We start from the raw sequence: 12,184 nt of genomic DNA, 5'->3' as shown, positions 1-12,184 counted from the left end.
GGGTGTTTCTCCAGCTTGACTGTCCTAAGGTACCCAGATGTATGATTTTTAAAATGTGGAACTATAAATCTTTTTTTTTTTTTTTAAGATTTTATTTACCTTTTTGAGAGAGAGAAATGAGAGATAGCTAGAGAAAAGCGCGAGCAGGGAGGAGAAGGAGAAGCAGGCTCCCCACTGAGCAAGGAGCCCGGTGCGGGGGCTTCATCTCAGGACCCTGGGATCATGACCTGACCTGAAGGTGGATGTTTAACTACTGAGCCACCCAGGCACCCCACTGTAAATCTTCTTTAATCAAATATATGTATTTTTTAAAGCACTAGGGAATAGGAAGTTCTTGCGAAGAGCTAACCCAAAAAGACAGCTGGCCTTCTTTGCCTTAAGCATGCTGATTCTCACATCCTTACCCCTGTACTGTTCCTTTTTAATTATCACTTTAAATGAAGGATTATGTGAAAGGAGCTGATGTCATCATTAAAATACAGTTTTTAAATGTATTATAAATAGACAGCTGTAGTAAAAGTGCAAAAATACCAGTGGGATAAAACTACCATAAAAAAGCTAGGCAAGGGATCAAGGGATCCCTGGGTGGCGCAGTGGTTTGGCGCCTGCCTTTGGCCCAGGGCGCGATCCTGGAGACCCGAGATCGAATCCCACGTCGGGCTTCCGGTGCATGAAGCCTGCTTCTCCCTCTGCCTGTGTCTCTGCCTCTCTCTCTCTCTCTCTCTGTGACTATCATAAATAAATAAAAAAACAAAAAAAAACTAAAAAAAAAAAGCTAGGCAAGATGTTTTACCTAGAATTTTTTAAGAAACTAAAACAGCTCTTCATAGGGAATGTTATTTGGTGCAGGAAGACTTCTTAGTCCATGAAAGCCATCCTCTTTTCAAAAAAAAAAAATCTTAGGGAGATTGATAGTAAGGACACGTCCATTTCCTCTGAAGAGCTGAAACAGCTGTCCTCCACAGCGCTTGAGCTATGGACTACACCTAAAAACTGAATATTCTGATAAAAGAAGGATTTCCAAATGATTGTAAAAAAACACATATAAAGAACATATATAAAGAATTAAAGCATTGGCATAAACAACAAAGTTTTCATATGATTTCTGTCTTTCAAGTTCTTTGACCTTTTCACCGTAAGGAAGAGGAGAGGAACTTTCTATTTGGGTATTGTCTCACTCTAAGCATCTCTTGTCTTTGTAGTTCTGTACTCCCTCTGCCCATTCTCTTGATGTTCCTTGGGGTTCTGGCCTCCTCTTACTCTGCTGCCATCCCAACTCAAGTGTGTGCTGTATCAAAACTGGTTGCTTGGGCAGCCCGGGTGGCTCAGCAGTTTAACACCGCCTTCAGCCCAGGGCTGGATCCTGGAGGCCCTGGATAGAGTCCCACATCGGGCTCCCAGCATGGAGCCTGCTTCTCCCTCTAACTGTGTGTGTCTCTGCCTCTCTCTCTCTCTCTGTCTCTCATGAATAAATAAATAAAATCTTAAAAAAAAAAAGAATTCTTTCTTTTTTTTTTTTAGAAAGAATTCTTTCTAAAAAAAAAAAACAAAAACAAAACTGGTTGCTTTCACTCTTTCCAGATGTATCGTGTGCATTCTTCTCCCATTGTTGTGCTCTGTTCTTGGTTTTCTGCTTGCCAAACTCCCTATTTATCCTTTAAGGTTTAGTTCAAATGTGAAATGTCACCAGCCATTTTTCTCCACACAGGATAATCACCCTCTCCACCAAGCTCCCGTTGCACTTTTTCTAATAAACCACTCATCACATTTCACTTTTTCTTTTACTTTTTTACTACTTTGCTTTATCTCGACTAGATAGTGAGCTCCTGAGGTCAGGGAATATATCTTGTTCATCTTTGTTGTATCAACTTTATGTTCAATAAATTTTCATATTTGACCAAAAATCAAAATTTTAAAGTTAAAGATTTATGGTCATACCATGATTAATGAATCTCTTAAGAATTAATACTTTTTTTAAAATGCATTTAGCTGTGTTTAAATTTAAATTATAAGTCCTGAGAAGCAGTACTGGCATGTGGTGGTGTTTCTACAAAGCCTCACAGCTTTTGCAGGATAAAAATACCTCAGTACACAATTTGTCTTTGTTCACTCACAGTTGAAAATCAACAGGACTAACCTTAGGTGAAACTGTGAAGTAGGGAAAGTTTATCTTTATTATCCAGGCATCTCCTTTTCACTCCTTTCCCCCTTAGTAATGACTATCTTTAGGTACATAGTTTTTATCATATTCTGATATTTTCTATCTCAATTCTGAATACATTTTAAGAACAAATAGGCATCAATCAAAATGGGTATTTGATTTTAAACCTTTTATTACTACATGTGAATAATAGCCATTATATTACTTGTTCTAGGTATTTGAGTAGGCACTTTTTTGTTTTTATTTTAATGGGAAAGGAAGAAAAATCACCGAAATTACACTATGCATAGGTTGGCCCTAAACACAAAATTTAAGTAGTCCTTTTAGTTTGTGGTGGGACTTGTCACCAGGACAACCATCTCCACTTCCTGGACCAAGTGGGTAGATCTGGTCCGCCTGCATTTGTTGGGGATCTCTTCCAAGGATTTAAAACTTGCTGCTGAATGCAACCCACAGAAGTGGCCAGATTCCCTTAGATAAGATTAGGACCATCACTAGTCCCTATAATGTCTTTGTACAAACTTGTGAAAAGTGATCCTTCCTTAAGTGTTATTTTTGTCTGCCAGGGATCGTGGCAGTTTATATATTTTGTTGAACAAGATGTTATTGCCATCTGCCAAAAGATTGTCACAATAATTTTACAAACTTGCCATCTCTTTGAATGTGCCCCTTCAGTGTGATAGTGTGGTGCTTTGCAAAATGGGCAAACCTGGGAAGGAACTGCATCTCTTATTTGCAGCAGGCTCAGATGTCCTATTTTCTTCTTACTAGTTGGCTTAAAATCTAAGGTGCTTGTCTGGTCCTTGTAAGCACTGACATTTTCAACCCTTGGTCTGTGGTTTCCCTAAGTGCTTGAAGAGTAAGGAAAGATATTACATGTTTCTTTGTTAGGGAAACAAGGTCTCAATTACCATTTAGTAATCAGCAGGAATGATAATAAGCAAGTCTTTAACTTGCTATTAGGAGGGACTAATTTAGACTTTGGGATGACCGGGCTTTACATATTCTTAGTAGTTTGTTAAAGTACAAGAAGACCTTACTTAAAAACATCTTCTAGACTATCCTTCTTGCTTGAGACTCTAATGAAGTTGTCATGGGATGTATTGTAAAGAAAACTTGAGTAAAAAAGAATCCTAGATAAGTAGAGAAAGCCATTTTTAAAGGCTGACTAGGGTGAGTGGTGGTGGTGGTGGGGGCATGCCTGGGTGGCTCAGTTGATTAAGCATCCAACTCTTGATTTTTGGCTCAGGTTATGATCTCAAGGTTGTTAGATCAAGCCCCACATTGGCTCTGCACTGGGCATGGAACCTACTTCAGATTCTTTCTCCCCCTCTCCTCTGCCCTGCCCCCCTTTGTGCTTTCTTGCCCCCCTCCCCCAATAAAAAATAAAAACCCTGCCTAGGGGAACTGATTTCCAGGCAGGACAGTTCAGTCTGCATGGTAATGGCTTCATATTCTATTAGATGTTCAATTTAATTACTTTTTTTTTAATCTTTCCATTTTCACAAATGAAAAAACTGAGCTGTAGTTAACTGATTTGCCCAGGCTCACAGTTTGTGGATGGCAGAGCTGAAATTTGAACCCAGATTCAGTTGATTTCAGTGCATTAGATGACAGGGTACATCTTTTGGCTGTAATATTTTCAAAAGATTGCCTGGCTTATCAGTAGGAAAGGGGAAGGGAGTTTGTTCTCTTTCTTTTGTATAGGATGATCCTTGCCCTAATGCCCTACAACTTAATATTGTGTTGGTACCATGGTTCTGTTACATTATCAAATAAATAGGATAACATTTTCAGGATTTATATGATATGTAACTTATTTACATGTTTTCTTTGTTTCATTTTAGAATTTTTTATCTAATTTCAACTACAACTTAAAATGAAATTTGGTAGCATAACTTAATTAAATTTCAAAGCTCCATATATCTGCAGGAGAGAGTTGGAATATTCAATGATTTTACATGTCTGTGGAGTTTATTATTTTATTATTGTGAAGTTTATGTGAAATCTGTAATGCTTTGGGTAGTTTTGATGTACTAGTGGTTACACTGTTTTGAAGATGTACTTCTCTATAATATACCATAGTGTGACACTTGTTACATATTGTGTACTGATTTTTTTATGACTTTAAAGGCCTCAGAATGTCTACAAACCCTTTTCTTGTAGCATGTTACATATTTGAGGAAAACAAAATATGGAATTAGTAATAATGAGAATGTTCACGCAAAAACGTTTCGGACTGAAAAATAGTAGGCATGTGGGGAAAACAGGAGAGGAAGATGTGGGCTTAGTAAGCTTATGTAAAATAAAACATGCCAGTGAATGGTATTTCCACTAAAATGCAGCAGCACAAGGACAAGACTTTTTGTCTACTTTATTGGCTGGAGTATCTCTAATTACTGGAAGAGTCCCTAGTGCCTAGTAGGTGCACAATAAATATTTGTTGAATGAAGAAGAAATGAAAGGTATGAGACTTAGGTTTTATGCCTTTTGTCATGCAGGCTGCTCAGGAGTTTGATCACAATGAGTCATTTCTTTTTAAGCTGTCGCATGCCAAGTTGATTTATCTACTTCTCTTACTTCCCCATATTTCATAGCTTCAAGGTGTTATTTATTACTCATTTGTTCAACAGATATATATTAAGCATCTGTGTATACTAAGTGGTGTAACATTAAAAGGAAGCCAGAGCGTTATCTGTTTTGGGAAATGGATCACAGACAGGTATTAAATAATAATTTAGGATAGTAGATTATTATAGACCATATGAGAGATTGACACCAGCAGTAAATACCAGGTTTCAGAAAATGCTGATATGGTGAAGTCAGGGAAAAGAGTCATGGGCTTTGAATAGATAAAGAGCAGGAGAGAGAGGTTCAAGGAGGAATGGGCACATCACAATCTGGGGTAAATCAATAGGAAATGTAGTAGATGAGCGTGGTAGGCCGAGCAGACACAGGGGCTGATTGTACAGTATTGCAATGTTAGGCTGAACAGCTAGATGGGTCTAATGAGTCACAGATCGAACACCTTTCACCCTGAGGGAGATTCATAGCTGTCGTTCAGGACTCTGTCTTTAGCACATTCTCCCTTCGTTACTGTGAACCTCTAATTTTCCTCTGGCCTTAGTGGTCTTAGTAGCTTCTGCTGATCTCTTGAAGTATCCACCCCGCCCTCCATATTGTCTTGCTAAGTGATCCCAGCCCTTTAGAAATATATGCACAATTCTGGAATTTGTATCTCCAGCTCAGACTTCTCTTTGGGCCTTCATACCTGTGTATTTACGACAGTTCGCTTGAAAGCTCCCCTTGGTTGGCTCATAGGCCTCTTAACTTCACATCCCTGAAGTTGACTTCTTGGTTCTTACCCACTTTCCCACCTCTAATGCAGTTCTTTCTACAGTCTTCCCCATTTCGACTCAGTCACTCAGGGAAAAAACAAACAAAAATTTATAGGAGTTATCCATGATTCCTCTTATTCATGATGAGACACAGCCATTCCATCTTCAAGTTCTGTCAGCTGTACCAACGCTATACACACTGACCTACTTATCATTCCTGCCACTACACAAATCTAAACTGCCTTCTTCGCTCACCTAAATTTAGGACCAACTGTACAATTTGTAAGGGCTGTTGCAAAACAAAATTCCACAGTCCCTTATTGATAAATTAAGAATTTCAAAACAGTGACAGCATTGCATTAAATCAAGTGTAAAACCCTTCTCACTGTGGGCCCAGTGCCTGGCCAATGGCTCCTGACCCTGCAGCTGGCTCTACTACTCTAGTAGCCTTCTATCTAGTGGCTCCCTGCTTCCCCCTGTGGGCCATTCTTCACATAGCATCATTAGCATAAGAGGAGATCATACCACTTCCCTGTTAGAATTTACAAGATCCTGTACTGTCTGCCTTCCAGACTCTAAGTGCTCTGACCCTGAAGCTTTTTTATCCACTTCTCCCACCACACTCCTGTTCTCATTCACTAGGCAGCAGCCAGAATAGCCCCTTCTTTGTCCCTCAGAACAAGAACAGTCCCATCTCCAGGCTCTTCTTTCAGTCTGAGCGCAAGTCTTTCAGCCTCCTTTCCATCAGGCAGTGCTGAGGTCATATGTCACTTCTTCAGACAGGCCTCTCCTGACCACTCCTAGGTGAAATAGTATAGCCGTCTCCCCACCACCACTGCCTAGTTACTTGCCATGCCATGACTCAGTTTTATTGTATTTTTAGCACTTATTACTGTATGGCACTATCTTTATTAATCATGAATTATTACTTATTGACTGTATTCCTGTCACCTAGCATGGTGCCTGTCACTTGATAATGATGAATAAATAATTGTTTCGTGAATGAATGTTTTTCATAATCCTTTTAGCCTCCTGTATTTTGGAGATTTATCTAAAAAGAGTGATGAGTATTTTTCCTTTGTTAGATTCTAATAATCTTTTATTTGTTGAATTCTCATAAAATTGAATTACTTATATTTAATTTACAAATATTCCAAAGTTAATTTTAAAATATCAAATTATTTTCTCTTTAAAATGGCATAAAATGACACATACTTACATGTATTGTAGCGTGGACAAGAAATTAAAGATGCTATTGCCCATTGAAACTGAAGTTAATACTATAGACTGAGCAGAGTTCCTCCTCCCACCATCAATATTTTACATCACAATACCAAAGGCCACACAGCCCAAAACTTCACAAATGTGTGTAAACCCGTTATTCCGCAAACACTGAGCACTTATTATGTACCACACACTCAGGAACAAAAGGTGAGTAAGACATTTTTTCTGCCCTGTGTTGCTCACTGTAGATAATTTGTTCATTGGTATGCAGCATTCTGTGTAGTTTCAAAAAGAAAAAAAATCACTCGCTCTGCTTCATGAACTATACTCGATCTTCTAGCTTTTAAAACTTTAATGCACAACCCAAAATAACACACTTGTTATAGGAGAAACCCTCTCACACACATACACTTTATGAGGCTAACATGAATGTGAAATATTTAAAATTAATTTACAAATCTGTTGTTTACCAGCACTGTCTGGTACACACACCAATTTTGGAAATGGTGGGTGTGGTGACGGCCAAATGCTATTGTTCACAGAATTTGCAGTACTTACCACATAATTACATTGAGTGCCATATGGCATTTTATTGCAGCTCATTAAATTACAAGGAGTTTTACTTCTGTTTGTGTTCTCTTTAGTCCCTTCAGTAGCACTGTTTTTTATGCTATATACTTTAGATACCCATTTTTTCATAAAAAATATCATCTTTCAAGATGAACATTATTTATAGACTAGAGCGCTATAACTTTTCTAGAAATAATCCCCATGTGGATTCTAAATAGTGACTAAATGACAGTGGATGTGTTATATAGTCCCCTGAATATAGAAAATAAGAATATTGCTAATCATACCAACAAAGAGATAACTGAAATTATCAGTTTTGAAAATTACCTCTTGTTGGCTTAGTACGTTAGTGTCTTTTTCCTTCTTGGAACTCTAGAGGAGTTAGTTGCTTCTAATAGTTGAGTTTTCCAAATATGTACTACTCAATTCTTTTTAACATTTGTAGCTTTAAACAATTCTTTAAAGAATATGTATGTATGTATGTATGTATTTGAGAGAGAGAAGTGGAGAGGAGCAAAAGGAGAGAGAATCTCAAAGTAGACCCTGCGCAGAGCACAGGGCGTGGTGCGAGGCTCTATCTCACAGCCCTGAGATCACGACCTGAGCTGAAATCAAGAGTCGGATGCAAAACCAACACTGCCACCCAGGCACCCTGCTTTAAACAATTTTTGATGAACGAAAATCTTTCTGAAATATGTTATATATTATACCTACATCCATATCTCATATACAAAATCTATTGGGAATGTAACCTAGCCTTTAACTTTGTTTTTCTTTTGAACACCTGTTTTGAGTTCTATAGTAGATGCTTTCAGAGCCTGTCAAAGAGAGTAGGATTATTTGCACTTTCGCAAAATGGCCATAAAGTATTACGCTTTGTGAGTTCTTTTGCTTGTTTTGTATATATTCTTCACTTCCCTCTTAACAGCTCTCATTTTGTCATGTTGATGGTGTTACTATCTGTTACAGCCCCTCTTCCTTCTGATTTAGTGTTTTTAATTTCCTGTGAGCCAGGAAACCAGTTTTAAATCCTATTAAAATGAATAATGTGTGCAAAAGTAGACTGAATAGACTGAGTGAAGGTCTAATGGGCTTGTCTATGAGTCAAGTGCCCAGAGCTGTCACGCTTGGCCTTGTGACATCTGTTTTGGTTGCTGAGATGTTCTTTTTTGCTTCTTTTCCTAGTTCTCGTTAGAGCAAATGTCACTACTTAATAAATAGAAAATATGTAGAATATCTCATTTTGGAACCTTTCTTTTGGGTCAGTTGGTCCTTGTTATTAACATGATACACTTGTAGCATCTTTCTGAAACTTAGATATATAATCAAGTATTGCTAATTAAATTCCCTGATATCTTTCCAAGTGCTTAGCTATGAAACTGAGTCATGCAACTAAATGAACTCTATTAAGCTGTTGATTGCCAAATCTTGTTTCTTTGCTCTTTATTCAAATTTCTGTCATGGGTGAAGCATACAGTTTCAGAATCAGTTGAGTGTTAGCAGAGCAAGATATTCCTCAGTCAGTCCTAATGTACATTCATTAAATCTTAAACCTATATTCTGGGATGCCTTCTTTATGAGGCATCATGCTAGGCACTATGCCTACTATCAATAAGAAAGACAGGATTTCTATGCTTATGGCTTTAAATAGTACCCAGTCTTTCTTAAATTTTAACCTGTGTATGCAGATCACCTGAGAACTTCATTAAAAATGTTGGGCCAAGGCCCCAGAGGTTTTGACTCAATAGATCTTGAGTTGGGACTAGAAATAAGCACTATTAAAAGACAACCTGATGATTCTGAGGTGATGGTCCTCCAAGCACATTTTAAGAAATTCTAGTCTGCAGATAAGGAATTCTTAACAGAGTACTGTTGGCAAATAAGATATGGACAAAAACAATATACTGCTGTATTTAATCTGATGACTATTTCATCTGTAAACTATCTCAAAAGTATTTTTTAAATCATTGGCTTATGCTTCTACCTTTATGTTGAGATGAAATGATGGAAACTATGATTAAATCTAAGCATGGTAATTTCTTACCTCTTAAATAACCTACCAACAGACGAATCTTTTCCATGAGAATAATAAGAATAACATTGCCCTGTGGCATGCTGTCTCCCGAAGACTGCAGATATTTGACAGCTACAGCAAAGGCAAAATATTTCTTCCCAACAACTTACTTAAAAATGAACTGTCGTTGAATGCACAAGAAATCGTTGTCAGTGGTTGCCTCCAGGGAGAAAGATCTAGCTGTCTAGGTGAGACTCTTATTTTTCATCGTGTATGCTTTTGCACCATATAGATTTTATACCATGTGACTGCATTACCTAATCCAAAGTAAATTTGAGAGTGTATGTCACTGTGTTACCACAGGTCTAAAAGTATACTGTTGTCTACTATTTCACTATAGATGTCTCTTAAGCCTACCTTTCTTTTTGACACCTTCCCTGTGACCATATCCTAGAGGATGGACCCTTTCCTCTGCTGGGTACTTTATTTGAATAACTCAGCACTTTATTTGAATAATTCTTCCCTTCTTCAGAGGTTTTGTGATACCACTTTATCCTTACATATCATAGAGTCTGTGTCTACTTCATTGTTTTAGTTTTTTATCAGAAAGGTGCCATTTTAATTGTGGGTTAATAATATATGTTAATACCTAGAATATTATCTGCATTATTCCTTCAAATTTTTTTCTTAATTCTTCTGGTTTTTTTTCTTAATTCTTCTTACCCATTTGTTCTTTCATGTCAATTTCCAGTAAAAATTTTTTTATTTTAAACCTATTTTTTGGATCCCTGGGTGGCGCAGCGGTTTAGCGCCTGCCTTTGGCCCAGGGCGCGATCCTGGAGACCCGGGATCGAATCCCACGTCAGGCTCCCAGTGCATGGAGCCTGCTTCTCCCTCTGCCTGTGTCTCTGCCTCTCTCTCTCTCTGTGACTATCATAAATAAATAAAAAATTAAAAAAAAATAAATAAATAAACCTATTTTTTGGTAAGAACAACTTCTTAGCATAGTTAATCATCTTGTTCCAAAACACAGTTGTCGTCTTTGATTTATTCAAGCATTCTTTTATGTATTTCAATGATAAGTTGTAGGTTTCTTCATAGAAGGTTGAACATTTTTGGTAAGGGTTGCCCTGTGTATTTATATTTTTGTTGCTCTGGTAAATGCTTTTTCTCAAAAAATATTTTAAAGCTGGAATATAGGTATTTTGTATATTTGCATTGTTTCTAGTCTTTTTGTTTTTCTAAAGTACATAATTAGGGGCACCTAGGTGGCTCAGTCAGTTAAGCATCTGCCTTTGGCTCAGGTCATGGTCCCAGGGTCTTGGGATTGAGCCCCACATTGGGCCCTGCTCAGCAGGGAGTCTGCTTCTCCTCTTCCCAGCTTATGCTCTCTCTCAAATAAATAAATAAAATGGCTAAAAATATAAAGTACGGGAATGCCTGGGTGGTTCAGTGGTTGAGTGCCTGCCTTTGGCTCAGGGCGTGATCCTGGAGCCCCAGGATCAAGTCCCACATCGGGTTCCCTACAGGGAGCCTGATTCTCCTTCTGCCTATGTCTCTGCCTCTCTTTCTTTGTCTCTCATGAATAAATAAATAAAATCTTACAAATAAATAAATAAAGGGCATAATTATATTGTTTGCAAATATATTCTGACATTTAAAAAGTACTTAATTAGCATACAAAATTTAGAAGAGTATTATATAAATGTACATATCCATAGTTGTTAGTCTATTAAAAATGTGAAGTAAAACTTATGTGTCCTTGGGATGCCTGGGTGGCTCAGTGTTTTTTTATTATTAAAATATTTTATTTATTTATTAATTCATGAGAGACACACAGAGAGAGAGGCAGAGACACAGGCAGAGGGAGAAGCAGGCTCCATGCAGGGAGCCTGATGGGGGACTCGATCCCCAGACCAGAATCAGGCCCTGAGCCAAAGGCAGACAGACGTCTGCTCAACCAGTGAGCCACCCGGACATCCCGAGTGTCTGCCTTTGGCTCAGGCCATGACCCCAGGGTCTTGGGATCAAGTCCCTCATCGGGCTCCCTATAGATAGGGAGCCTGCTTCTCCCTCTGCCTATGTCTCTGCTTCTCTCTGTGTATCTCTCATGAATAAATGAATAAAAATCTTTAAAAATAAATAATAAGGTAAAGTTTTTAAAAACAAAACCAAACTTATGTGTCCTTAAGTTCCTGAGATTATTGATCAGAGACACACAATAACTTTATTTAAAAAAAAACCAAAAACCTCAGTTTGGGTTTATGAAGATTCTTCCATGAAAAAAAAAAAAAGTTGAGTGTTGAGGAACCTAGGTTGTGAGTCTGGGCAGTTTTTATAAGACAAATATCACATGGTTGCACAGGCATATGCATATGTGACACCTTATCAATTTGCACAGGATACAGATCAGCTTCCTTTATATCAGTTATACCTCAGTAAAACTGTTTTCAGAAAGCAAATATCAGAAAACTTTTTGCTGTGTCAGGTTTCTTCTCTGATAGTCTTTTTTTTTTAAAGATTTTATTTATTTATTCTTGAGAGACAATGAGAAAGAGACAGAGACACAGGCAGAGGGAGAAGCAGGCTCCATGCAAGGAGCCCGATGTGGGACTTGATCCCGGATCCCAGGATCACGCCCTGAGCCAAAGGCAGACACTCAACCGCTGAGCTACCCAGGTGTCCCACTTCTCTAATAGTCTTGCCTTTGTTTGCTTTCACTGGAGAGTTCTGTAGTTTTTGCTAGTGGGCTTTAAAAGAAGTGTAGATCAGTAGGTAACATAGTGCCTGACAGGTAATAGACACCGCGAATGTCCTAGATGGACTGTAATTGAGTAACATACTGGATTGTTTTCCTCTTGAACACGACGCTTGCAG

The 12,184-nt window shown here is 38.1% G+C and overlaps 2 protein-coding genes across 2 annotated transcripts in view; one reads left to right on the top strand and one right to left on the bottom strand.

The window, feature by feature from the left end:
* KCTD4 (potassium channel tetramerization domain containing 4) overlaps positions 1-6,796 on the bottom strand; it is a 31,870-nt gene extending 25,074 nt beyond the window's left edge. Inside the window, exon 1 of the mRNA XM_055336125.1 lies at positions 6,719-6,796. The gene's annotated coding sequence lies outside the window, so the exon portion shown is untranslated. The remainder of the gene's footprint in view (positions 1-6,718) is intronic.
* Positions 1-12,184, top strand: part of GTF2F2 (general transcription factor IIF subunit 2) — a 145,638-nt gene that overhangs the window by 97,749 nt on the left and 35,705 nt on the right. The gene's annotated exons all lie outside the window — the stretch shown is intronic.

This window comes from Nyctereutes procyonoides, unplaced genomic scaffold (assembly GCF_905146905.1).
Source record: "Nyctereutes procyonoides isolate TBG_1078 unplaced genomic scaffold, NYPRO_anot_genome, whole genome shotgun sequence".
Lineage (NCBI taxonomy): Eukaryota > Metazoa > Chordata > Mammalia > Carnivora > Canidae > Nyctereutes > Nyctereutes procyonoides.
The sequence above is the reverse complement of the archived record's forward strand: the minus strand, read 5'-3'. Positions and strand labels throughout refer to the sequence as shown.